The 25,334-nt window shown below is 40.5% G+C and overlaps 1 long non-coding RNA gene across 1 annotated transcript; it reads right to left on the bottom strand.

Annotated features, from left to right (window-relative positions):
* Positions 1-535: 535 nt before the first annotated feature.
* LOC127632507 (uncharacterized) lies at positions 536-2,041 on the bottom strand. The gene is made up of 4 exons (XR_007969104.1): positions 1,944-2,041; positions 1,631-1,651; positions 806-964; positions 536-696 (listed from the first exon to the last, which is right to left on the bottom strand). It is a non-coding gene; the product is annotated as an uncharacterized LOC127632507 (long non-coding RNA).
* Between the last annotated feature and the right edge of the window lie 23,293 nt (positions 2,042-25,334).

Consider the following 25,334-nt stretch of genomic DNA (forward strand, 5'->3'; position numbering starts at 1 on the left):
GCAACAATTAGTAGAGGAAGACCCTGTTGAAAACTGGAAAGGCCTCGGTGTTCCTCCAAAAAAGCGACTGTCCTACCTGACCCCTTGCTCTGAGTGGTTGCATGCAGACATAAACCTGAAAAGAAAAAAGACAAAAATTAATGTCTTGAAAAATGGCAACTACCAGGCTAAAAAGCCCATCTTGGTTGACAAAATGCTTGTAAGTGTAAATAATACCTGTGCCTTTGATTCCTTTTGCCAGTGCCTTTGCTCTGCATTCTGTGACAGTGGATTATTCTGTCATTATCTTGACAAAGAGCACTCGAAAACTGAAATGTTGGATTTGGTAAAGACCATAGTCACAAAAGGAGTTGGAAAAGATGTTTACGCAAAGAGGGCAAAAATGCTATTGGATACATTTCAGTGTGTTCACCTAAAATCAGGTGTGAGGCAGGTCAATGCAGATTGCAATGTTGCTAACATTATCACATCAACAATGAAACAAATGCCAAGTGCAACACTTACAGCTGAGTGCTCTTCTCCATACTGCAGCCGAAATACAAAATCTTCAAGGACCATCTATCTCCTACCAGTCAACGTAGATATTCTACAAACTGGTGGACTGAAAAGCCTCCAAGCAGCACTGGAAGATGGGCTACACCTCAACAGGTCCAAGTGTCTGAAGCCACTGAAATCACCCCAAGAGTGTCCAGATAGCTGGAAAATTAAGGATGGTCCATCAATGAAATTCCTCTGCAATGGCTCTGTCACACACAGATGCATACCTGGACAACTACTGTGTATTGAAACAAGTGTGGATACTAACCATCCACTGTCTGAAATCCCTGTCGACATGGAGCTGGACAATCAGTTGTTCACTTTGCGAGGGGTTGTTGCATTCATTCCAGGACCAACAAGGGAATCTCTTGGACATTACGTGGCTTACTGCCGAAGAAACTCTTTTGCCTGGGAGAAATATGATGACCTGTGTGACCATGTAACAACAGTCTCAGCCAAAACCAAAATACAACCCCATGTCATGTTGTTCACAAAGGAGGACTAAAACCTTTGATTAATGCATTTCTTGGACTGGTCTCTGCAGAAATTAGTTCATAATCAATAAGAGAATGGTCTATATTGTTTTTCTATTGTTGTTAATCTACATTATCTCTATTCACTTTATGCCTGTTTTAACAGTTCCATGATTTTTTGAACAGAAGTTCTATTTTTCTTTAGTAAATGTTCTGTTATGTTATTTGTACCCTTATCTATTCATTTTAACACTTCTCTCACATTAAGTCAAAACATTTTTGTAGTTCTCTTATTTTATGGTTCTTTAAATATTTGTAAATTCTCCACAGAAATTGCTCTGTTATTTTTACATTCATTTGTTTGGATATTTTGTCTGTTCAGCTGAGACAGAGTGAGAGAGAGAAAAACTTTAACCAGGTGGTTTGCTGGTATTAAATGAATACTTCACCCAACAATTCATAAAATCTCTATGACTTTCTTTGTTTAGTATGAAATGACAGAATCCTAAACTGGTCAAAGCCGGGAAGACGTTAAACCAGCTAAGAATAGCAAACTAACAAGTAACAGTCCTAGATTATTTGCTTTAAAAACATTTTAAACAAACAGAAACACTGCTCACCTGTCCTTGGTTCACTTCCTCCTTCAGAGAAAGATAAAATGCTCAGATTATTTTTTATCATCTGCATTATAGGCCTAGATAAGGCCAAGGCCAAGATAATAGCCTACACATTTAAAACAAACTACAGTAGCCTAAACTTCCATCTGATAAATTAAGCTCGATTGGAATAAAAAACATAATAATATAACAAAGGAGATTAAGCGACGGACAAGAACACAAACAAATGAAGGGCGTGCGCAATGTTCCGACATGCTACAAAGTTTACAAAAACCAACGTGCATTTTAAAGTGATACGCGTCAATCAATCACATACTGTTTTTTTAATCTTGAGCTTGATGAAGTCACTGGCAATAAAACATTTCCTTATCTAAAGAAGAAAAGACAATGACAGAAGCGGCCATGTGCGAGCACAAACGCACCAGACAGGTTTGTAGACGAGATGGATGGAGAGCGCGGCTTGCTTGCGTGACGTCACTACTCCTCCAAAGATTTTGTGTCTGAAGAATGGAATAATTTATGATGGTTCTTTCTACGGCACAAATCGTGCACAAACAAAAGGCACCGTTTTGGGGCGATTTAGATGAGGTGGGGTGGAGAGTGACGTCACTGTCCCGAATTATATTTGTTATTTCTAAAGGAGGGGATATAGATACAGTGTTAATTTTAACGGCACAAAACAGCACAAACCGAGAACAAACGAACGACACAGTTGTTGTGCGATTTAGAAGAAATGGGGTGGAGAGTGACGTCACAGCTCCCGAATTAAATTTGCTATATCTGCAAAAGGAAAATAGATACAATGTTTGTTTTAACGGCACAAAACAGCACAAACCGAGCACAAACGAATGACACCGGTTTGGAGCGATTTGAACGACATGGGGTGGAGAGTGACGTAACACAACCAAAACAATAATGTTCAATATCTCAAACACCAAAACAGCACAAACGTTCGTTTTTGCGGCACAAATCAGCACAAACCGAGCACAAACGAATGACACCGGTTTGGAGCGATTTGAACGTCATGGGGTGGAGAGTGACGTCACAGCTCCCGAATTAAATTAGCTATATCTGCGAAAGGCAAATAAATACAATGTTAATTTTAACGGCACAAAACAGCACAAACCAAGCACAAACGAATGACACCGGTTTGGAGCGATTTGAACGACATGGGGTGGAGAGTGACGTAACACAACCAAAGAAATAATGTTCAATATCTCAAACACCAAAACAGCACAAACGTTCATTTTTGCGGCACAAATCAGCACAAACGCAGCACAAACCAATGGCATAGTTTTGGAGATTATTTCGTTTTATGGGGTGCCAACTTCACGGAGGTGTACGGGGTCTTCATTGCCATATGGTGTGCTTCATAATGCACCACACATTCTCAATTGGAGATGGTCAGGACTGCAGGCATGCCAATCTAGTGCCCACACTCTCTGCTTCACAGCCATGCGCTTATAATCTGGGAAGTATGTGGTTTGAAGGTCCTGCTGGAAATTGCATGGATGCCCCTGGAAAAGACGGTGCTGGATGACAATATATGTTGCTCCAAACTTTTTACATATCTTTCTGAATTCATGATGTTCTCACAGATGTGCAAGAACACTGTTCTCAAAGTGTTGGATAATTTGCTGAAGAATCTGTTACTTGCTCTTGAAGGGCTAGGCTGTTTTTGGAGGCTCCTTATATATGACACGATTGCCTCACCTGTTTTATCTCCGGTTTCAAATCACCTTGTTATTTTAACTCATCAAATTTTTATTAGTCTTAATTTGCTCCTGTCTCAACTTTTTTGGAGTGTGTTGCAATCATCTGATTTGAAATTTCTGTACATTTTCAAAAAACAATGAAATTCATAAGGAAAAACATAATATAATGTGTAGATGTGGTGCTGTCAATATACCTTAGGGTGAATCTAATTTACAAATCACTCCTCTTTGTTTTTATTAGTATTTTTCATACTGTCCCAACCTTTTCGGAATTGGGGTTGTAAAAAAGCTGTAGGTGCATATAGTTAAAACAACTTCTCAACAGAGCTTTTGCTGTTTCAGTTTTGGTGTTCATACTGGCAATAAGAGTTTAAATCAAGCCTGTGTCAGTTACCTTCATATCATCATCATCATCATCTTTTTTATACTATCAATATATAGATATACTATCAATATAAAAGTGAAAAAAGAGAGAATAGGGTTATATTTTACAGCAGAGCTAATTGATAACATACCCAAAAATATTTACTTTTCTGAAAGTCATTCCAATTTTAATTTTAATTTTTTAGGAAAGAGTCGGCTAAGGATGATTAAGTTATTAGAACATAATAACCCTTACATTTAAGTAAAGGAAACCACTGTGAAAAATGATATCAAGAGGAAGCTATTCAGAGACTCAATCTAAGTGTCAAATTGATATTTACAATGCAGGATGAGTTGAATTTATAAGTAATCACACAGATGGTGGCAGCCTTGTTTCCTTAGCTCTCTCTTTCCCAGTGCCAGGTGCTGATCTAAGAGAATAGAGAATGCTGTCTGGCACAACATAGGGTATTAGCAACAAATATCTGTCAGATATGCCTCACTTTCTCCATAGTCTCTACAGTGCAAACTTTCCTTTTGAAAGCTCCCATCTTGGGAAATGACTTCTTTGGTATTTGTTCTGTCCACTCTGGTGCTTCCCAGGTAAATTAAACACATATAACATCAATTTCTATTATGGTGTATCTGCTGTTATATTTGCCCTTTTTTGCACCCTATCCAACAAAGAAAAGAGACAAACAAAAACAAACCATTCTCAAAAATTGTTTTGAACAAGAATCTGTTGTGTTCAACAATCTGATGTTAGTGCATAAGTTCTGTGTATTGATTTTAGCATTTGCGTTCTTCCTTTACAGCGTTCAATCTTTGCCCTTTTGTCCCTTGTACTTTGTCTTTCCTCTCAAACCTCCTTAAGTTTTCCCAATCGTCCTATTCTGAGGTAGAGATGGGTGATAACACTTATATTTCTTTTTGATTTGATATCTATCAAGGGCAATATCACCAATATTGAACCTTTTCTTGTTATTAACTATTTTATTGATTCCAAACAAAAAACATATAAACACAACATAAAAAAAGGAATCAATTATTCACATTAAATCTACTAAAAATTCAATGTCCAATACCTCACACATAAAGTTCAAAACCCCCAACCAAATTATTGGATCTTTACACATGCCTAAATAACATATGTAGTGTCCCGTCTGGTACCGCCAGCAGGTGGGTGCATCTTTAAGACCCAACCTACACAATCTAGAGGGGATCCAGTTGAATCGATGCAAAATCTTAAATTGCATTTTTAGATGTAGACTTGATGCTTTTTAGTATCCCTCCTCCAATACCAAGTTTAAATCTTTCTGCCATAATCTCTTGAGAGAAGATGAAGCTCCGTCCCCAAGACCCTGAATTAACAGAGAGTAATACACCGATTCTTCTTGACCTTTTCCAAAAGCAGTAATCACCCCTTCCAGAGTATCTGCCACTTTAGGGGGGTGTGTACTACTCCCAAAAAAAGTACAGAACAGGTGGCGCAGCTGTAAATACCTAAAAAACTGGGAGGGGCTCTCTCGGGTGGAAGCGACCAATGAGCCAAATGTCTGTGACCGAATGCATAATAATAATAAAACAAAATCTTGGGTAGGCCTTGCCCACCTTTGTCAATCGGCCTATGTAACTTGTTGAAATGTAATCTGGGATGTTTACCATTCCAAATAAAGGACATCACTATGCTATCAAATTACTTGAAATATGAGAGGGGGACATCTACAGGGAGAGATTGTAGCAGGTAGTTGAATTTTAGAATACAATTCATTTTATAACATTAACTTTCCCAATCATAGATAAATGTAATGAAGCTTTTTATTAAAGGGTCAAAATTAAATCTAACTAAATCACACAAATTAGCTGGAAATAAAATGCCAAATACTTAATGTCCTGTTTGGGGCACTGGAAGGTGCCCGGCTGAAAAGCCGTTACTGGGTAGTACGCTGTCAATGCCAAAGCTTCGGATTTAGACCAATTGACTCTGTATCCTGACAATTTAGAGAAGGAACTAATAATCTGGTGGAGACAAGGTATAGATCAAATGCAGTCAGAGAAGAATAATGAAATATAATCAGCATAAAGCAAAAGCTTATGCACCACACCTCCCACCTTCACCCCTGGAAAATCATCATACATTCTTACCGTGGCTGCTAATGGTTCCAGGGCAAGACAGAACAATAATGGTGAAAGAGGACAAGCTTGCTGGGTGCCCCTCTCCAGAGTAAAATAATCTGAAATTAATCAATTTGTTTGTACCACCACCACACAATTGCTGGTTCAGGGAAATTGGATGGTAACTCTTACACCCGCTTGGATCTTTGTCTTTTTTTAACAATCAGACTGATCCGGGCTTGTGTCCGGGCTTTAACTCTTTCCCCGCCAGCGTTTTTAAAAAAAGTTGCCAGCCACCGCCAGGGTTTTTGACGATTTTCGCTAAATTTTAATGGCCTGCAGAATATTTTCTTCCATGAATATATGAAGATGCTATATATCAAAATAAAGATCTGAGCCTCTGCTTTTAGGCAAAAAAAAAACGATTTTATTTTATCTTCATTTGTTCTTTTTTTATTGCCACTTGAACAGAGGTAGGTTTTGTCAAAAACAACATTTCGGACAAAAACCTGAGAAAAAGGCATTTTTATCAAACAAGTGCTTTAGTATTAGTATGGTGTTCCACTTCACGTTTGAGACGATCGCAGTCTGTTTCTTTGATCAAAGAGTTGCGTACTCTTTCAAAACATGCGCGCGGGTCTTCCTTACCGTATACCACCTAAAACACGGATACCCGGAAAATTCCGTGTTTGGCGGGGAAGCGTTTTTTCATAAAACCCGGAAAATTCCGTGTTTGGCGGGGAAAGAGTTAATGATTCTGTAAACACTTCTAACAAAAGTAGAGCCAGTTCTGTAGCATAAGATCTCAAAAATTCAGAGCCTTGCCTGTAGGCAAGACCTTAATTACCTCGTCAAGCTCCTCCAAGGTTATCTCAGAATCAAGAGAATGTTTTTACTCAGTTTTCAGTTTAGGGAGTTCTAATGGTTCCACAAAATTTCTAATATAAGTAGATGAAGACATGGAACTATAAAGATCAAGATATCATTCTTTAAAGGCATTGGCTGAGGTACAAATGTCACCATCAGCAAATGGGGGAATGGTAGAAAAAGACTCTCTCTGCTTTATATATCTAGCCAAAACCTTCCCTGCTTTGTCCCCCTACTCAAAATATGTCTTGCCCTAAATAACAAAACACCTTCCACAACAAAATAGTATTATATCTGTATATAAATCGGGTCAATTCTCTGAGGCCATCAGATGACACTCTGCGCTTGAGTTCTGTCTCAGTACTTTTAATATTCTGTTCCAAATCCACAAGTTCTCGCTTTGGATTTTTTGATGGATGAGGCATACTGTATGATCCGACCCCTAAGAACCACCTTAGTTTCAATTGGTCTCCATATAAACATTGTTCCCCTTCTGTCACTCACTCGACGTTGTGTCGAATGAAGTGACACAAGGGGTCTTGGGAGCCTCATATACCTCTGAACTTGAGAAAGGCCAATGTGAAATTGCCAGACAGGATTTGCATGTCCTGCCCCCGGACATACGGGTATAAAGGGAAGCGGCGTGCATCTGTCAGTCAGGTTTTTGCACTGAGGAGCCGAGAATAAGGCACTGCTATTTACAGTGGTAGGTCTAGTGCCATGGCAGGAGGGACACAATGTCTTGTTCCCTCCCTAAGGGAAATAAGAAATGAGAAAAGAGATGCTCTGAACCGGCCCAAGCTTGCTCTTTTCCCAGTTGATCTGAAGCCCTAGACGGCTGAGGTACATTTTAATGTACTTGAGCCAGCACTAAAGAAAACATGTCCACCACATATCTTCCCAAATATTTCAGCTTCCTGTGGGGAAAGATCCGTTTCATGAAGAAATTCTATATCATATTTATTACATATATGAAAATAAAAACCTTCCTTCTTTTTATGGGGTGCCCCAACCCATTCATATTCCACGTGGAGAGAGATAATCCACTCATATTAACATTTCACATTTTTACATATTAGAAAAAATTAATTGTGTGTCAAAAACAAAATTATAAAGAGCATATTCCCCATTAGTGCAACAATCAAACCCCGGACTTCCCCCATATCCAAACAAACAGAAAAAGAAAAATGTGCGCATTAACCCCAAGCATGACAATGCCAAGTGCCGTCCATCCTTCTATACTCAAAAAGTGTATGTATGCCTACGAGAGTCCCAGCAACAACTTTGTCGTCAGATTCCTCAAGTCTGGTTCTTCTGTACACATTTTGTGAGACAGAATAACATAACAGAAAATTATCTATAAAAAAAAACTCTAGCCAATAGGCAAAATAAACACAAAGAACATGTAGATTCATTCACAAAACTGTCTCAAAGGTGTGTTCCTCCACAAAAAAAAATCCCAGCCACTAGCGGAACCGGAACAAAAAAGAATTAAAAAGAAAATAGAAAAAAAATCATAATAAATGTATATATATAAACAAATAAAGCCATTCAGTTTCCTCGGACAGTCAAAGGAATGTTTAGTGAGCCATCTGTTCATGAGTGCCGGAGATGACCTAATCATTCCAATGTTCTGCAAAAATACACCATGAAACAAACTCTATCCAATAGCAGGCATAGGCACAAAGAATGATCAGATTCATCCACAACTGTCCCAAAGGATTGTTATTCCACAAAACTAACTCCAGCCACTTGGCGGAACTAGCATAAAAAAGCAGCCCAGCTTACTCGGAGGGTCAAGTGTATGTTCAGTGACACAATTGGCTACTTGAGGGCAATGTGAGAAACACACCATGACTTCCTCTGTCCATTAATTTTATGAAAGACATTGCTTGTTGTGGGCATGTAAATATTTAGCAGTTATCCTTAGTATCTATTCTCAATTTGACCGGGAACTTCAGTGTTAAAGTGGCCCTTTGTCAATGCTAAATTTTCTTGAAGGAGTGTTATTCCACAAAACAAATTCCAGCCGCTATGCGGAACCAACACAAAAATAAATAAAATAAGTCACCCAACCTTCTCAGACAGCTGAGTGTGTGTTCAGCGAGACTCGGGGGTCACATGAGAAACACCAAATGGTTTACTCACCTCATTGACTCTATGAAAGACAATGCTTGTTTTGGGCAGGTAACTATTTTGCGGCCATCCTTAGTATCTATTCTCAGTTTGGCCGTAGCATCAGTCCAAAAGTGATCATGTAAGTGTTTCTTGCATCCTTGAATCGATCATGTTTATAGCTTGTCGAATTCGCAAAATCTGGGAACAAGAAAATGCTGTGATTCTTCCAAGAAAGCTTTCCTTTGCTCCTCGCCTCACGCAACACAAGATCTTTATCGAATGATCTCAGAAATTTGGCCAGAATTGATCGGTTCTGTCTCCCTCAGCAGATCCCTCGATTGTGCCTAGGTTTAAGGCAAGTAATTTTTTTTAATCGCAGCACACAAAATCATACACACTTTTACTGTACTGAATAAGTACTTGCTCAGCTCTCGAAGCATGATATGAGCATGTCTAATGGAGAGTATGTTTTTGGCAATTCTAAGCATTTGCAAATTGAGATGGGTATGCCAGTTTGTTTTAAAAATCTGTATAAATTACTTGTGTATGAATATTAAAGTGCCCATTTTCAAGAGTAATTTTGGCTCACTATAAAGTTAGAGATGGAGAGAAATAAAATATGGCAAACTGATGTAAAAATGTATTAAAAACAAATAAAGATGCAATACAAATCTGACCATGGCAGTGACAGTCACACAGAGTGATAGAGCATGCATGCTCTCAGATTCAATCACTCCAACATGTATGCTCTTAAACTCTCAGGATTCTTTCATCACAGTGCTATGTTGTGAGAATATTTAAATCAGAGATTTATGTTATTATCACTAATAATCGCAATAACAGTTTAACCTTCAATAACGGCACTGTGTCTTCACGAAGTTGCATAATAAAAAGTGATTTGTGTGATTGTGAACGGTATCGGCTGATAACAGTGTTATATCAATATCAGCCTCAAAGTTCCTGATTGGTGCATCACTACTTTCAATTTAAATAAACTTTTATAAAAAAGATACCAAAGATACTACATTACTAAATTATAATGGAGTCTCATTTGAAGCCGTAAAATGACTATAAACACAAATTTGTGAATGTGAAGTTGCTATGTTGCTTGGCAATAATAAACAGGGTATAGTCAGTATTAAAAATTGAATAATAGGGTTCAAAACAGTGTTACTATGAATGCAAACTTTAATACGGTGAAAAAAAACATTCTATTAGCATAACATGAATATATATAATACAAATTTCCAATATACTTTTGAATATCCATGAACTAAAATAAAATATTTGATGCCGTGAGTGTACCTTCATTTACTATTCCTATTATTTTGAATGGCCATGGAAAATGAAGCAATGTGATAACAATTTTACCTGGTTTCAAAAAGTAGTCAGTTCATTTACCAGGTGAACTTTCACCTTTTGCTGACCCTTTATGCTTTGCAGAGCTAATGTGTGCTTCTAAATCACTTGCACCTTTATTAGCAACTGACACATAAGTGCTAGCTTTAGATGTCATACATTCTGCTTCCCACGGATCTCGACCTGGACGAAAACATGATAATTATTTTGTGCAAATCTTCTGTAAATTTGCACATTCGTTTGGGCTTTGTTTCCACTGAGCTGACATTTGCTGCTACTGTCAAGCAACTGTTGATGCCGAACACAACAGTGCTTCGTGCGTCTCTGGAGAGATTGACACTCATTCATTTGGCCAAAAGTTGCTGCAAACATCTGTGACGGCCCATGGGTTTCTTGTTTCTGTCAGGATTTTTGGGTGTGTTTTTGTGTTTGCAGGGTGAACTTCCTGGTGGAGTGGAGCTGAGGCCATCACGCAGATCGGAGTCAGTTGGCCACTGTCTCTAGATGGCATAAAACCCACCCCTTCCTGATTGTCGCGGGTTTTGGACTGTTTGTTCTGTTGCTTGTCCCCAGCATGGTGTTCCTTTTTGTTTTTGTTGTGTTCCGTTTGTTTGAAGAACTGGCATTATGTTTTGCCAGTTTCATTTGTTGACTTTTCTCTAATGATTTATTATTTGTTAAGTTAATTTATACTTTTGTTAATAAATATTCTTTTTTTGGTATTCCCTTGAGTGTGGTTTCCTCTATTTGTTGTGGCTTTTGAGCTGGGCCATAACACATCTTGTAAAAAATTTAACTTCTCATTATTTTCTCACCCTCATGAGACCCAGGTGTGTATGACTTTCTTTCTTCCCCAGAACACATTTGAAGAAAAACTGAAAAATATCTCAGCTCATTAGGTCCTTCAAATTTCTCTTTTGAAGCTAAGACAATCTGCATAAATGTCATCAATACAACTCCAGCTGTTAAATGAATGTCTTCTAAAGCGATATGATCACCTTTGGTGCGAATATAGATCAATATTTAAGTATTGTTTAACTATAATCCAATGCTTCGGGTAAGCTTCAGGAGATGGAGTTGGAGTCCAAGCGGTTTCTCGTGTGATGTTTTCACGTTGCCATGATACAGACATAGTCTCACGTTCTCCACTCGGTTGAGACATCCATGATAAGCACACAAATGCAACATTGTGAATAAAGAAACAGATAAACACAGATCTCAACCATAAACCAATCTAGCTACTGTACAGCATTCCTCCTACTCACTTGGATGCACATGCCTCATTTTTCACGAGTTTCAAATGCCAATGCGATTACATCACACACGCATACCACTGCTGACCGGAAGCATGATTTAGAGTTTAAAAAAAGTACTTAAATATTTAACTTTTTCGAACCAAAAGTGATTGTGTCACTTTAGAAGACATTAATTTCATTTATTTTCATTTAATTTATTTATTTCAGTATTTATAGATTTCATGAAAGTTCAGTCAATCCTCCTGTATCTTTTAATATTGTTGAAAATGTATAGGCTGAAGCAAAAGCATATTATGCCTACCCTTTTTACCTCTCCAAATGGATATATTTTCTCCTCAATTTCAATTTCATTTATAAATTTAACTTCATCCTATCAAATCAGAATATACAGTTTTTGTGTTTAGTTTCTGTACATAACACATTTACAATTATATTAATATGCAGATACAATGTTCCTATTAACCCATTCTTTCATATTTTTTAAAAACCTTATATTTAAACATTCTCAGCTGGTGTCATTCTCAGCTAAATTAACAAATGTTGTCTTATGGAGGAATTTTATGCTAACTGTCTGTGATTTTTGGAGTTTCAAAAGAGAAATCTCCATTCACTTGCATTTTAAGGACATACTGAGCTAAGATATTTTTCTAATTTTTTTCAGATGTGTTCTGGTGAAGAAAGAAAGTCATACACACCTGGGATATCATTCATTTTTGGGTGAACTATCCCTTTAAGAGGCAGTTTATGTTGTCTTTGAAATGTGGAGGTTGAAAGGAAAACCGGATTTAGTTGTAATCAAAGGAACAATTCACCTAAAAATTTTAATTCTTGAAAATGTTTTTTTTTTTTTTTTTCATAGGCAAGTTCATTGTGGCCACATCTCTCAAGATTCAAAAAGGACTAAAAGACAGCCATTGAAACACCATCATGATGATTTCACACTCAAGCAGCAGAATTAAATTTAAGCCATTATTCACAAACAGTTTTCCCCTCTGCTGAAGATCTAAAAAGTTATTTACTATACTGTACACCTGCATTGGCGAATTAGATTTAAGAGCTGCAGCAACAGGGAGGATTTGTTACTAAATCACGACTTAAATTCCTCAAATACTCTTAAAAACAGCTGCTGTTTTCCAAAAAAAAGTTTGGTCACAAGTTTGGAATGACATGAGTATGTAAACAAAATGACAATGTTCATTTTTAAGTGAACTATTCCTTTAATGTTCACTGCAGAATGGAAATCTGTCTGCCTGTTTTGATTTAACCAAAAATGCACAACTTTGAAGGAGCACAGTGTCTCCAAAACAGACAGAATATCATCTGTCTTTATTTGCTGTGAATCAGGTTAGCTGGTGTATGGAGAGTGACAGGCGGTAGCAGAGCAGGCCGAGAGGATAATGGCAGCTAACCTTTCACAGAAATAATTTTTCATTTTCCTCAGCTGTGTCCACCGCCAGCGGATCTGCCTGGGAAGAGGTGCGTGATGCATCCAGCAGTGGCCATTCCCTGCGGTGCCGGCCATGGAACTGTAATTTGATTCCAGAAAACTCTACGGCCTGAGACACAAAGTCGCCGGCTGTTTCTTTTTTTTTTTTTTTTTTTTTAAGTTTCCTCCTGATATGAGATGCTTTGACTTTTGGCATGAATGTATAATGAACTGAGCAGGTGGGTCTGTTTACAGAGTCTGGTGGGAACTTCCGTGGTCACATACGAGCATATCCGCCTTTTAATTTCTACTGGGAATGGCTGCAGTGAATTTATTTCCGTGGATCCTGATGGCCCTTTTCATGTTTCACAAGTCCATGCAACACTTTGATATAGTGATATGTATAGCATTTGAAATTGCAATAGTGCGTCCCCAATGGCGCTGTTTCGGGAATAGCAAATCACATATAGACACGTTGTACTGGAATTGTCACAGACATGTTTATGTAGCATTTACATAGATCTGTAACTGAATGCTGCTTTAGAAATCTATACTCGTGTGGCTCAATTATATAGAGAGCATGCAAATGAGGCCTGGTGCCCCTTTTGAAATTAAAGAAGCAGGAACTGGATATGTTTAACCAGAAAACCGATTTAAGAGCCACTGTTATACTGTACAGTAGGGTCCAAAAGTCTGAGACTATTTGGGAAATTGTTCTACTTATTATAGAAATAACATTTTGAGTGAAAACTAGAGTTGAAAAATTAACATTAATTAAATAATTTTGTAGTATTTGGTAAGTCCCCCTTTTGCTTTAAAGGAATTATTACCCAATTCTCTCATCATTTGCTCACATCTTTCTTCTGTGGGACACAAACAAAACTATTTTAATTGAGAATGATGTTTGTCTATAAAATGCATGTGAATGGTAATTTTCAAGCTCCAAAAATGACATCAAGGCACCATAAAGGTAATCCATAATACTCCAATGGTTTCTATGTCTTCTGAAGCGTTTCTATGTCTTCTGATGTGTGAGAGCAGTCCAAAATATAGTATAAGTCCTTCTTCATTATATAACTTTACATCAGCAGTCTCCTTGGCGATCATGATTTCAAGCTTGATTACACTTCCTAGTGCCATCTAGCGTTGTGTAATAGGTGTGCTAGGAAGTGTAAACGATCTTGAAATCATGACCAGGCCTAGAGATTGCAATGGCAAGATGTACATAGAAAATTTGATACATTTTGGTCTGTTCTTACCCAAAACCAATTGGATCGCTTCATAAGACAAGAATTAAACCATTGGTGTTTTATTGAATACATTAATGCTGTCTTTATGTCCTTTAGGTCACCATACACTTACATTGTATGGTCAAAAACATCTAATTTGAAATAACTTTGTTTATGTACTACAGAGGAAATAAAGTAATTTGAGACAACATATGGGTGAGTAAATGATTAATTAATTATAATATTTGGATGAACTATTCCTTTAATGATATTATGCACTCGCATTTGGTTGGCATGATCTCCACAAGTACATAAAAAACCTGATGATCCATGTTATCTCAGCATGATCCGAGAATGTTCCAAAGAGCACCTTGTTTGCTTATACAGAACCAAGGAAATCAGACATTTTCTACAAAGGACTTAACACTGTCCATGTCACAATTTTGCTAACCGCTGATCTGTAACATAGACATATTGCATAATATAAATTGTGTTTAATTTAATGTTTGAATTAAATGTTAAATTCAAGACTTCCAAGGGATTCGGATATAATGTGTGCTCTAACCTATTACTCTACCACCTTCTAATCCCAAAAGCTAACACTTAAGATTAATTACACCATGAGGACCTTACCCACAACATAATTACCTGTTAAATTCATGAATATGTAAATGTGTAAACCCTTTATATTTTTAAGGAGGAAAAGTCTATATATTATGTCCAATTTTAAAGACTCTTGGTAGTGATTTTTATTTATTTAAATGAAAGCTCACAGTTTGCTCTAAAAGAGAAGCATTATCATTTGCCAAGAAAGACATATTATAATTACCTGACTTTTGACATCTCTTCTGCCAAGCACAGCACTTCTGCGGCTCGGTTTTGTTCTGGGATGAAGGTTGATGCTCAGAGGCATTTATAAACCTGTGGGTCACTAGAATTAGTGCACTGCAAAGGCTTTGAAGATGTGAGCTGACATCTGAAGGAAAAACTATACCCAAGCACCATTATTATCAATAAGACACACTTTGCTTTTTCCTTTTATGCTTTTTGTATAAATTAGGAAATAATTAATCTCCATATTTGGACAGTTAGATTTATTGCTACCAAACTAATCTTCCACCTGAAATAGTGTAATTAAAGATTATTAAGTGTTTAAACCTGCATGGCAGGAAAGCTGGGGGTCTCAAAGCTTAAGGAGAGTTTTTTTAATGCTATATGCACAGAGGTATGAAGGTGGGGGAGCCGTTATCAGATTCGCTGCCTAATCGCACCGCTCATATGTAGCCAACCTGCAATTAGGGCTTCAAAATGGGGAAGGTGTTATCGCTGCCAAAAGTGCTTCATTTGAGATTTAAGTTTGGCAAAGAATAGAGAAGAATTTTATAAAATAATTCTACTAGCGTACTATTCATGACAAAAAATGGTACCATGGTACAGTGATGGTGCCAGAGGTACACTTGCACGCTAATACAAAATATGGGTAATTCTCAGGAAATGGCATCATTTCTGTGTAATACATGTCCCTGTGATTTATGTGCAGTAAATATCATAATTACGAGTTCCAAGAACATGAATTATCAAGTGAAGTTGTATTTATAAGGGAACTCAAAATTCTAGATGATACCCGAGTTGTTGAGTAATGACATTGGATGATGTAGACCAATGATTTTGCACAATTATTTAAACTTTTGTACTTTATTTATATAATATTAATTTGTTATGAGAGTTATCTAATGGCTCACCCTTCAAGGTTTGTTTTAAGCATATCAATAATGTTTTAAATACCATGCATTAATAAATCATATATATCATATATTATATATCATAAAATAAATACAATAAAAAACAAGCACATTTCTTTTAAACAAGCACAAATTTTTTTTTTTTTTTTTTTTTTTAGACCATGGAATTGTCATGCTACTAACATGGTATTACCATTATACTTATCCAAAAAAACAAAAAACATAAAAACTTCTACTACCATGGCACCATGTCCAAAAAACATGATAACGCTATGAAACCTTTTGGAACTTTGTTAGTGAATATTTGAATACTCTTGAATATGTACTGTGGCAATAAACTTTTTTGAATGCTACTGTGAATTTGTCTTTGATGTAGAGTATTACGAGGGTTATGCATTGAGACTAATTACATTGAATTACATTTTACATTTTGATCGGAGCACAGCAAGCAAGGGGGACTTGTTATGGGTGTTGATCCATGTGTCATTCCTCCCGCCCCCTTCATAGGGTCCTCACTCAAGCCTCTGGGATTCTGAGTGATATCTCCTCCCAGCCCTAACCATTTCTGACACCTGTTCTGACGTGCCTTTAGTGCCAGCATGAGGCCTTTTAGCATCATCCTGCCCACCCTGGCTGCCACCCCAGAGCTTGGCATGTTAATCTGGGCATCAGCCTCTGCAAATTAGCTCCCCTACCACCTCCTCTGGTTGTACTGTAGCAAAAATGCCAGCCCCTCTTCCTGCCCAAGGCCAGACTTGCACAACCCTAGCTGCTGGTTTCACAGCAGGAATGCACTGTAAAGCTCCACCCCAGCCAAGGGCACCACTGGCTTTTTATTTTATCTCAGTTTGATTCCTGACTAAAGAGCCCTGCTTTGTTTTGGGCATCAGTCCCATGTGTGTATCTTCACCAATGTTTTGATTAATTTTCAACTCCTGATTTATTTTTTTATTTTTGTTGTATTTGATCTTGTTCTGTTTATATTACCCCAATCACCACTGACTGACTTCCCAACCTTGGTCAGGCATCATTGTTAGATAAATAAAAGAGTATTATTAGGGGGAGGGGGTGACAGCATTATAGCTAGAATAATTTGTTAAAAACCATGTATGAGGCATTGATAAATAATTTAGGTTGTTTAAAAGTGATGCAGTTGATCCACTTATGCTTATTCACTTGCACAACAGAAAAAGTGCTTTCGTAGTTTGGCTTATTTTATATATTGTTTCTTCCTTTTGAACGCATGACTTGTCATTATAATGATTGCCCAACTCGGACGTAGTAGCTTCTTAGGTGAACTTGAAGGCAGCATATGACAATGTCAGGCATAGGTCCATAGCTATCTTTAAATAGTCAATATTAAGATGATTAAACATGCTTAAAAAAGTAGTTTCGGGTAATTTAAGTGCAATATTTTTGGAGTGTATGCATGTTTTTGAATAGAAACAATGTTTTTAAAATTGCAAGCTTAAAGCAGCAGTTCTGATACAATTTAAGTTTGAAACTGTTTGAAACTGTTATGTAAATAAAACTTTAGTCTTTGTATTCAGTGCAGTTTGTATTCAATTAAAGTTGAAAATATGAGAAGCCCTCTACAAATAAATAACTCTTCATACTGTATATTTCTTTGTTATTGGTCCTTATCCTTTGCTAATACTTAAAGAAAAATACTTATAGAAAAATTTGCAAGAGTGATACCTATATGGATAGCAGGCTTGGGGAGTTAAGGAATACTTTTATTGCCATTTTGTAATCAGGATACCCAGTGATCTACATATTGAAGTTGGAAGTTGTAAAAATGGTGGCAATTAGTCTACACGCTTTATGGCATGGCAGAATAACAATTTGCTGTCTTTTTGAATCTGAGGTATATTTTGTCGGATTTGGTTTAATGTTAACAAAGACATAATACAGTGTATTGTTTGATGAGAAAATAAGCCATTTTCTGTAGCAGACAGAGGACTCAGCTAAGTTGTTGTATATTTGAACATACAGTATTCTGTTTTTCTTAAATAAGCAGTGTCCCTTTTTCATGTTTTATACTATATATATATATATATATATATATATATATATATATATATATATATATATTATACATACATACCGCATTTCAGAATAGCATTCTTATATGCTATTCTTCTCACCACAATAGTACAGAGCGGTTATCTGAGTTACCGTAGACTTTGTCAGTTCGAACAAGTCTGGATATTCTCTGTTGACCTCTCTAATCAACAAGGCTTTTCCGTCCATAGAACTGCAACTCACTGGATGTTTTTTATTTGGCACCATTCTGAGTAAATTGTAGAGACTGTTTTGTGTGAGAATCCCATGAGATCAACAGTTACAGAAATACTCAAACCAGCCCATCTGGCTCCAACAAGCTTAACATTGTGTTGTTTTCTTTGTGTTTGTTTTTGAGTTCCCACTTTATGTAATAGACTGGCATGTCTTAGGTCAATATTAGGTCAAAAATGGCAAAAAATAAACAGCTTTCTCTAGAAATTTGTCAGTAAATCATTGTTTTGAGGAATGAAGGCTATACAATGTTTGAAATTGCCACTTTTGAAACAGAAAAACAAAGATTAGAAAAGGTTAGTGTGGGCAAAGAAACACAGACATTGGACAACAGCATCTCTGGGGGTCTTCGCTATGGGAAGAACACCACTTAGCGAACAGACGCCACTTCAGGGAATACAGCTGCCTTGTAGAAGGAGCCCTTGCCTGAGTGATCGTGTTTGCCACTGCTGTTGGTAGACCACTTAAGTTCCCTTCCGAGGGAACTCGCACTGCGTCGTTGAAAACGACTCTTTGGGGAACGCTCCTTAGCGTGCGCCTTTGAATTATGAATGAAACTATTCCAATCTTGACTGGTGTTGTGTCATGACGTAACATGTGACGGCATAACCGGATGCATAAAAGTGACACCGGCACACAAACACATTAGCTTTCGCTCTTCAGCAAGCGCTCTATGTGAATTGTTTGGGAGCGCAGCACGCACAGGCAGCTCTCGAGGGATCTGCCTGTGAAAGTTGTGAAGCACTACCCATGAGAGTGCTGCGCTCCTGGTTGGCGTGCTTTGATGATCACGGTCAGGCTCGCGTTCCCCACGGATCTGGTCCCGCGTCTGTTGAGGCAGCGCGGCGGTTGAGATCGTGGGGTTCGCAGCGGGATCTTGCAGATGAGAATGAGACTGCTGCGGCACTTTCTCATTCTTCGTTTGAGGATCCCGAGCCTACTGCGAGTGGTGCAGAAGCCCGCGTCGCGGCTTCTTCTGCCCACGATCAGGTCCCAATGCTTGAGCTCTCTGCTTCCGAGGAAGTGGATATGCTCAGCATTGATGCGGACGACCGTGAGTCAAGCATGCCAGTTTTCGGCCAAGCTTATGAGGAGCTGATTGAGGTTGTGACGCGTGCCGTGGCCAGACTTGATATCAGCTGGCCACAAAATGAGCAGGAAACGCAAGTTGAAAGACAAATTTTATGAGCGTTTCCTGCGGCACAGATCACAACCTCAGCGCCGGGGTTTGCCGTTTTTCCCCGATCTCCACAAAAAAAAAATATAAATATATATCTTGAGATCGTGGGGTAAACCGCATTCGTCCCGTGTCTCCAGCCCCAGTGTGGTGATTACAGACGATGTTTTGGGGGCACGGGATATAGGCTAAAACCCCGGCGCTGCCTAGTAAGCCTTGCAGGGATACATCTGCTTTAATAAGTAGGGCTTACATGGCGGCAGGTCGGGCTGGTTCTTGCCTGCACTCAATGGCTATTGGCCGCTCTATGGCAGCTATGGTGGCCACAGAGAGGCATTTGTGGCTGAATTTATTGGGGATAAAGGAAAAGGTTAGATCTTTTCTGCTTGATGCTTCCCCCGTAAGGTAAGTCTAAATCGAGTAGGGCAAGCAGATCAGCCCCAGCCATCAGTCAGCTCCTCGCACCACAGAGTTCCCCCCCGCTGCAGAGCAACCGAGGTTGTTCTCGCAGCGGCGTCCTCAGGGAATCGGTGTCAGTTTCCCGCCGTCTCTGACGCTTCTGGCCACATCAATTTCCAGCGAACGCACGCCGTGCCGTTCGTGTCAAAAAATATAAATAAAAAAAAAATAAAAAAAACAAGCATCAATTGTGGTCACAAGAACCGTATTGACTAAATCCTGCCTGTCTCTCGCTTCAGGAAGTCGAGAACGGTGCTCGAAAAACACCCGAGACCAGCCTCGAGAGGCTGGTTCCCTTAGTAGATTTTGTAGAGGCATGGAATCATCTTCCCAACATATCTGCATGGGTCCTGCATATAATAAAATCAGTTTACAGACTGCAGTTCGGGCACCGCCCCCCCAAATTCTCTGGGGTGGTGCAGACTACAGTGGTTCCGGAGCAGACTCAGGTGATGGAACAAGAAGTGCAATCTCTGCTGCTAAAGGAGGCCATAGAACGTGTTCCTCCTGCAGACAGGGAGTCCGGATTTTACAGCCGGTACTTTATAGTTCCAAAAAGGATGGGGGGTTGAGGCCGATTTTAGATCTCAGAGTTTTGAACCGGCCTTTGAGGAGGTTCAGGTTCAAAATGCTTACTATTCCTGCCATCGTGAGCCAGATCAGATCCGAGGACTGGTTTGTCACGATAGATCTAAAAGATGCCTATTTTCATGTATCCATCCTTCCATGTCACAGGAGGTTCCTGAGGTTCGCTTTCGGGGGCGAAGCTTACCAATATCGGGTTCTTCCGTTCGGCCTGGCACTCTCTCCCTGCACATTCACCAAATGTATGGATGCAGCTCCTGCTCCTCTGAGACTTCAGGGCATCCGCATACTGAATTATATCGACGATTGGCTCATTCTGACCCAGTCTCGAGAAATGGCGGTTCGGCATCGAGATGTCGTCCCTTGGCCACATTCGAAGTTTGGGGTTGAAACTCAACACAAAAAAGAGTGTGTTACAACCATCCCAGTGCACAACGTTTCTGGGTGTTGTGTGGAACTCGGTTACGATGCAGGCATGCATGTCTCCTGCACGTACCGAGTCCGTTCTGGCGATGGTGTCCGGGTTAAAGCTAGGCCAGGCCATCACTGTAAAGCAGTTTCTAAGACTGCTGGGCCTCATGGCAGCGGCATCCAACTTTATACCTTTGGGCCTTCTACAAATGAGGCCCCTCCAGTGGTGGCTGAAAGCCAAGGGGTTTTTTCCCCCAAGGGGAATTCATTTCATAAAATCAGAGTAACGCGCAGATGCCTTCGTTCTCTGCTAATATGGAAGAAACCTTGGTTCCTGTCCCAAGGGCCAGTGTTGGGAGCGTCATGTCGCCGGGAAACCGTTTCGACAGACGCCTCCCTCACTGGCTGGGGAGCGGTCATGGACGGCCGCTTTGCCAGGGGTCTGTGGCAGGACCATCATCATTCTTGGCACATAAACTGTCTAGAGATGTTGGCTGTGTTCAGGGCTCTGAGGAGCTTCCTTCCAGACATCTAAGGTTACCATGTCCTAGTACGTTCGGACAATACATCAGTGGTAGCTTATCTGAACCGACAAGGGGGACTCAGATCGCGCCCTATGTGCAGACCGGCGCATCAGATAATTTCTTTGGTCCCAAGGGAAAATACTGTCTATCAAAGCATGTATGTTCCGGGGGTTCAGAATCAGGGAGCAGACATCCTGTCGAGGCAGGGGCTGAGGCCCGGGGAATGGAGACTTCATCCAGAGGTGGTGAAGTTGATATGGGACAAATTTGGACCATCGAAAGTGGATCTATTCGCGTCTCGAGAGCGTCCCACTGTCCATTTTGGTTCTCCCTCTCACATCCAGCCCCACTGGGGTTGGATGCCATGGTACAGGCCTGGCCGAGGCTTCGCCTGTACGCATTTCCCCGATCGCTCTGCTCCGGGAGTCCTGGAAAGGGTCCGCCAAGAGGGCATCAGTCTACTTCTGGTTGCCCCGATGTGGCCGGCCCAGTATGGTTCTCAGACATAATCTCACTCCTGATAGCTCCGCCATGGCAGATTCCTCTGAGGGATCTGTTGTCTCAGGCAGGGGCACAGTTTTCCACCCTCGTCCAGAGCTGTGGAAACTGTGGGTCTGGCCCCTGAGGGGGTTCAGTACCTAAATGCTGGTCTATCAGCGGGGTGGTTGAAACCATACTTAACTCTAGGGCTCCGTCTACTAGGAGATTATATGGCCTCAAGTGGAATGTGTTCTCCACTTGGTGTAGAGAACATGAAGTAGATCCAGTTAACTGCCCGGTGGCTTCAGTTCTGGAGTTTCTTCAAGATCGTTTCTCTGCGGGTCTCTCCCCTTCCACACTTAAGGTGTGCGTGGCTGCCATTGCGGCTTTCCATGCACCATTGAGTGCTGGGCCTCTGGGGAGGCACCAGCTGGTCATTCGTTTTCTCCGTGGTACATGGAGGATGAGACCGACAACCAGGTCCAGGGTTCCTGCCTGGGACCTGGCGGTGGTTCTCGAAGGGTTATCCCTGGCCCCCTTCGAACCCCTTCAGTCGGCCTCACCCAAGGACCTGACGTTCAAGATGGCTTTTCTCTTAGCTATTACCTCTCTAAAGAAGGTGGGAGATCTTCAAGCCCTGGCAGTAACACCAGCTTGCTTGGAGTTTGCCCCTGGCGGAGTTAAAGACATTCTGCACCCGAGACCTGGCTTTGTGCCTAAGGTGCCTTCTAACACGGCACGGTCTATGGTCCTGCAGGCATTCATCCTCCACCTCATGTGTCGGCAGAAGAAGAGAGGCTCCATTTGCTCTGCCCTGTCAGAGCTTTGAGCGTTTACCTCGAGAGGTCCTCTTCTTGGAGGAGGTCGGACCAACTGTTAGTGTGTTTTGGGTCACCTAAGAAGGGGCTCCCTGCTTCGAAACAAACCATTAGTAATTGGATTGTTCAGGCTATTATCTCGGCCTATAAGGTGCTAATTTGCCTTCACCTTTGGCCATAAGGGCTCATTCAACTAGAGGCATGGCATCCTCTAGGGCTCTCTTATCAGGAGTACCCCTCCAGGAGATCTGTGAGGCAGCCGGTTGGGCTACCCCGCACACTTACATCAGGTTTTCTGCACCTCCCTAGTACGCCTGGCGCACGTGTGCTCTCGTCCTAGCTGAGTGCCTGAGTTCAGTTTCACTCTAGGGCAGGCCTTTTTCTTTTGTGTGCCGGCGTCACTTTTATGCATCCGGTTATGCTGTCACATGTTACGTCATGACGCAACACCAATCAAGATTGGAATAGATTCATTCATAATTCAGAGGTGCACGCTAAGGAGCGTTCCCCAAAGAGTCATTTTCAACGACGCAGTGCGAGTTCCCTTCTCAGGGAACAAGGGTTATAGTCATAACCCGAGACGTTTTCCACGTACCGTCCAGGGACCAGACGTGGAGGTTCCAGAGGTCTGGGCGTGGGTGCCAGATAGTACCCTGTCCCTGACAGTGAAGGTCCTTCCTCAGGGGAATTTGCCAGGGAGGTGCTGTCACGAGGAGCGTGATGTCCGAGAATCAAGTCTGGGTGGGCCAATACGGCACCACAAGGGTGAGTTGTTCCTCGTCCTCCCTGACCTTGCACAGGGTCTGTGCAAGTAGGCTCACTGGGGGGAATGTGTATTTGCGCAGCCCCCAGGGCCAGCTGTATGCCAGAGCATCTGTACCGATCATACTCCCATCATACCAGAGCAGGCAGTGGGAGGATTCCCGGGAAGCGAACAGGGCTACCTGTGCTTTGCTGAATCGATTCCAAATCAGCTGGACCACCTGGGAGTTGAGTCTCCACTCTCTGCTGAGCATCGCCTGCCGTGACAGTATGTCTGCTGTGGTGTTGAGGCTGCCCAGGATGTGAGTGGCCCGTAGCGGTACTCAGCCACTGCTGACTCCAGAGGAGACGATGGTAGGTGAGTTGCGACATGTGAGGAGAACATACGCTGCCGTGGCAATTTATATACACTACTTGTCGGACCGGACCAACACGTGCTTGCCGTGGATAAATGATAATAGCCGGGGATCGTCCAGCAGGTGGCAGCGTTTTGCAGGCATAGGTGCACCGCGACAGCCTTATCCACCTCAGGGACCTCCATCAGCACCGCCTTGAACCCAGAAACAAATCATCTAGCCGCGAGGGCTCAGGGGAGAACGGAGGGTTCCAGTCCATCCCGATAGTCGTGGCGGCCTGGGCAAGCATAGCGGTCAGCTCTGCGTCGGCCTCAGTCTGGTTGGGCAGGAATGCACCATATATCCAAAAGCATACGCTTCTTTCAGAGCTGAATGGAACAGCAGTAGTATTCAGCTGGCTGATACACAACTGCTCGGCTCTGAAGAAAACATCTGAATGAGAGTGGGCATTCCTTCTCCTTTTATGCTCGTATGTCTGGGGGATTGGCATGCAAATTCCACTCACCAATTACCATTGGCCTTTTCTTTGAAGGTGTTTTGGGGCTCCCAAGAGTGACCCATAGTGTCACTACATTGACACAACATCGAGTGAGTGACAGAAGGGGAACTGACAGCTAGAATGCCAAGGATTAATCACTCATAACATTATTCAGGCATGGTTTGTTTGTATCCAATTATTAACAGTCTCCAAGATATGTTGGTTACTTTTAACTTTATTCACATATGTGACCTTGAGGTTATCCAAAAGTAATTAAAAGTAATCTGATTACATAACTTTCTTATTGTGGTAATTGGATTTGGTTACTGATTACTCTCTTTTCTAAGTAATCAGTATTTGTAACAGATTACATTTTAAAAGTAAACCTCCCAACCTTGAAGGATAGACATAAATTAGGTAGAATCATAGTAGTAGTATTCCAAATTGTCCAGCATCGTACACTGTATTTACACTGGCCATAATATAATTTTTAAAGTATGATTTTTAAGTACAATATAAAAAAGGCATACAATATATAATGTTTGGTGACTTGAGACTCTATTTTAACGTGTGATGTAAGACTCGAGACATGTCACTCAGATACTTCAGACTTGACATGGACTAGTGTAGAAACTTCAGACTTGACTTAGATTGGAGATTTTTTAACATCTTTGACGTCAACATAGGAAAGAAAGCTGCACTCATCAAGCCATTTCATGGGATTTTAAAAGTGTACTAGCACCGAAGCTAAAAAAACAAAAGCATCAAGAAAAAAGCAAAATGATTCTCAGCACAGTGACTGACACATTGAATTGATTGCTGTGAAAACTGACAGACAATGTGTGGAGAGGAGAGGGCGCTCAGTTCTTGACTAGTCTCTCTCTCTGTTAGGTATATTGAACAGGCAATAGCACCACATACTGACTCAATCCTTTCGTCAATACAGTCCCATGAATTAGCATCCTAATTAGCTGTAATCAGATCGCATGTCACTATCAGAAACTGACAGAATAAATCAGCAAATAAAGAATGTAATCTGAGGGGTGGAGGTGTCCTCATTTTTACTGAAGATGGAGGTGTGAGGACAGGACAGGAATTGTGGGAGGGATATTTAGGACAACATCAGCAAGAGTAAATTATTTTTTTTTTCTTAAGATTAGTTTTTCTGT

This window comes from Xyrauchen texanus, chromosome 39 (assembly GCF_025860055.1).
Source record: "Xyrauchen texanus isolate HMW12.3.18 chromosome 39, RBS_HiC_50CHRs, whole genome shotgun sequence".
In the NCBI taxonomy this organism is placed as follows: Eukaryota; Metazoa; Chordata; class Actinopteri; order Cypriniformes; family Catostomidae; genus Xyrauchen; species Xyrauchen texanus.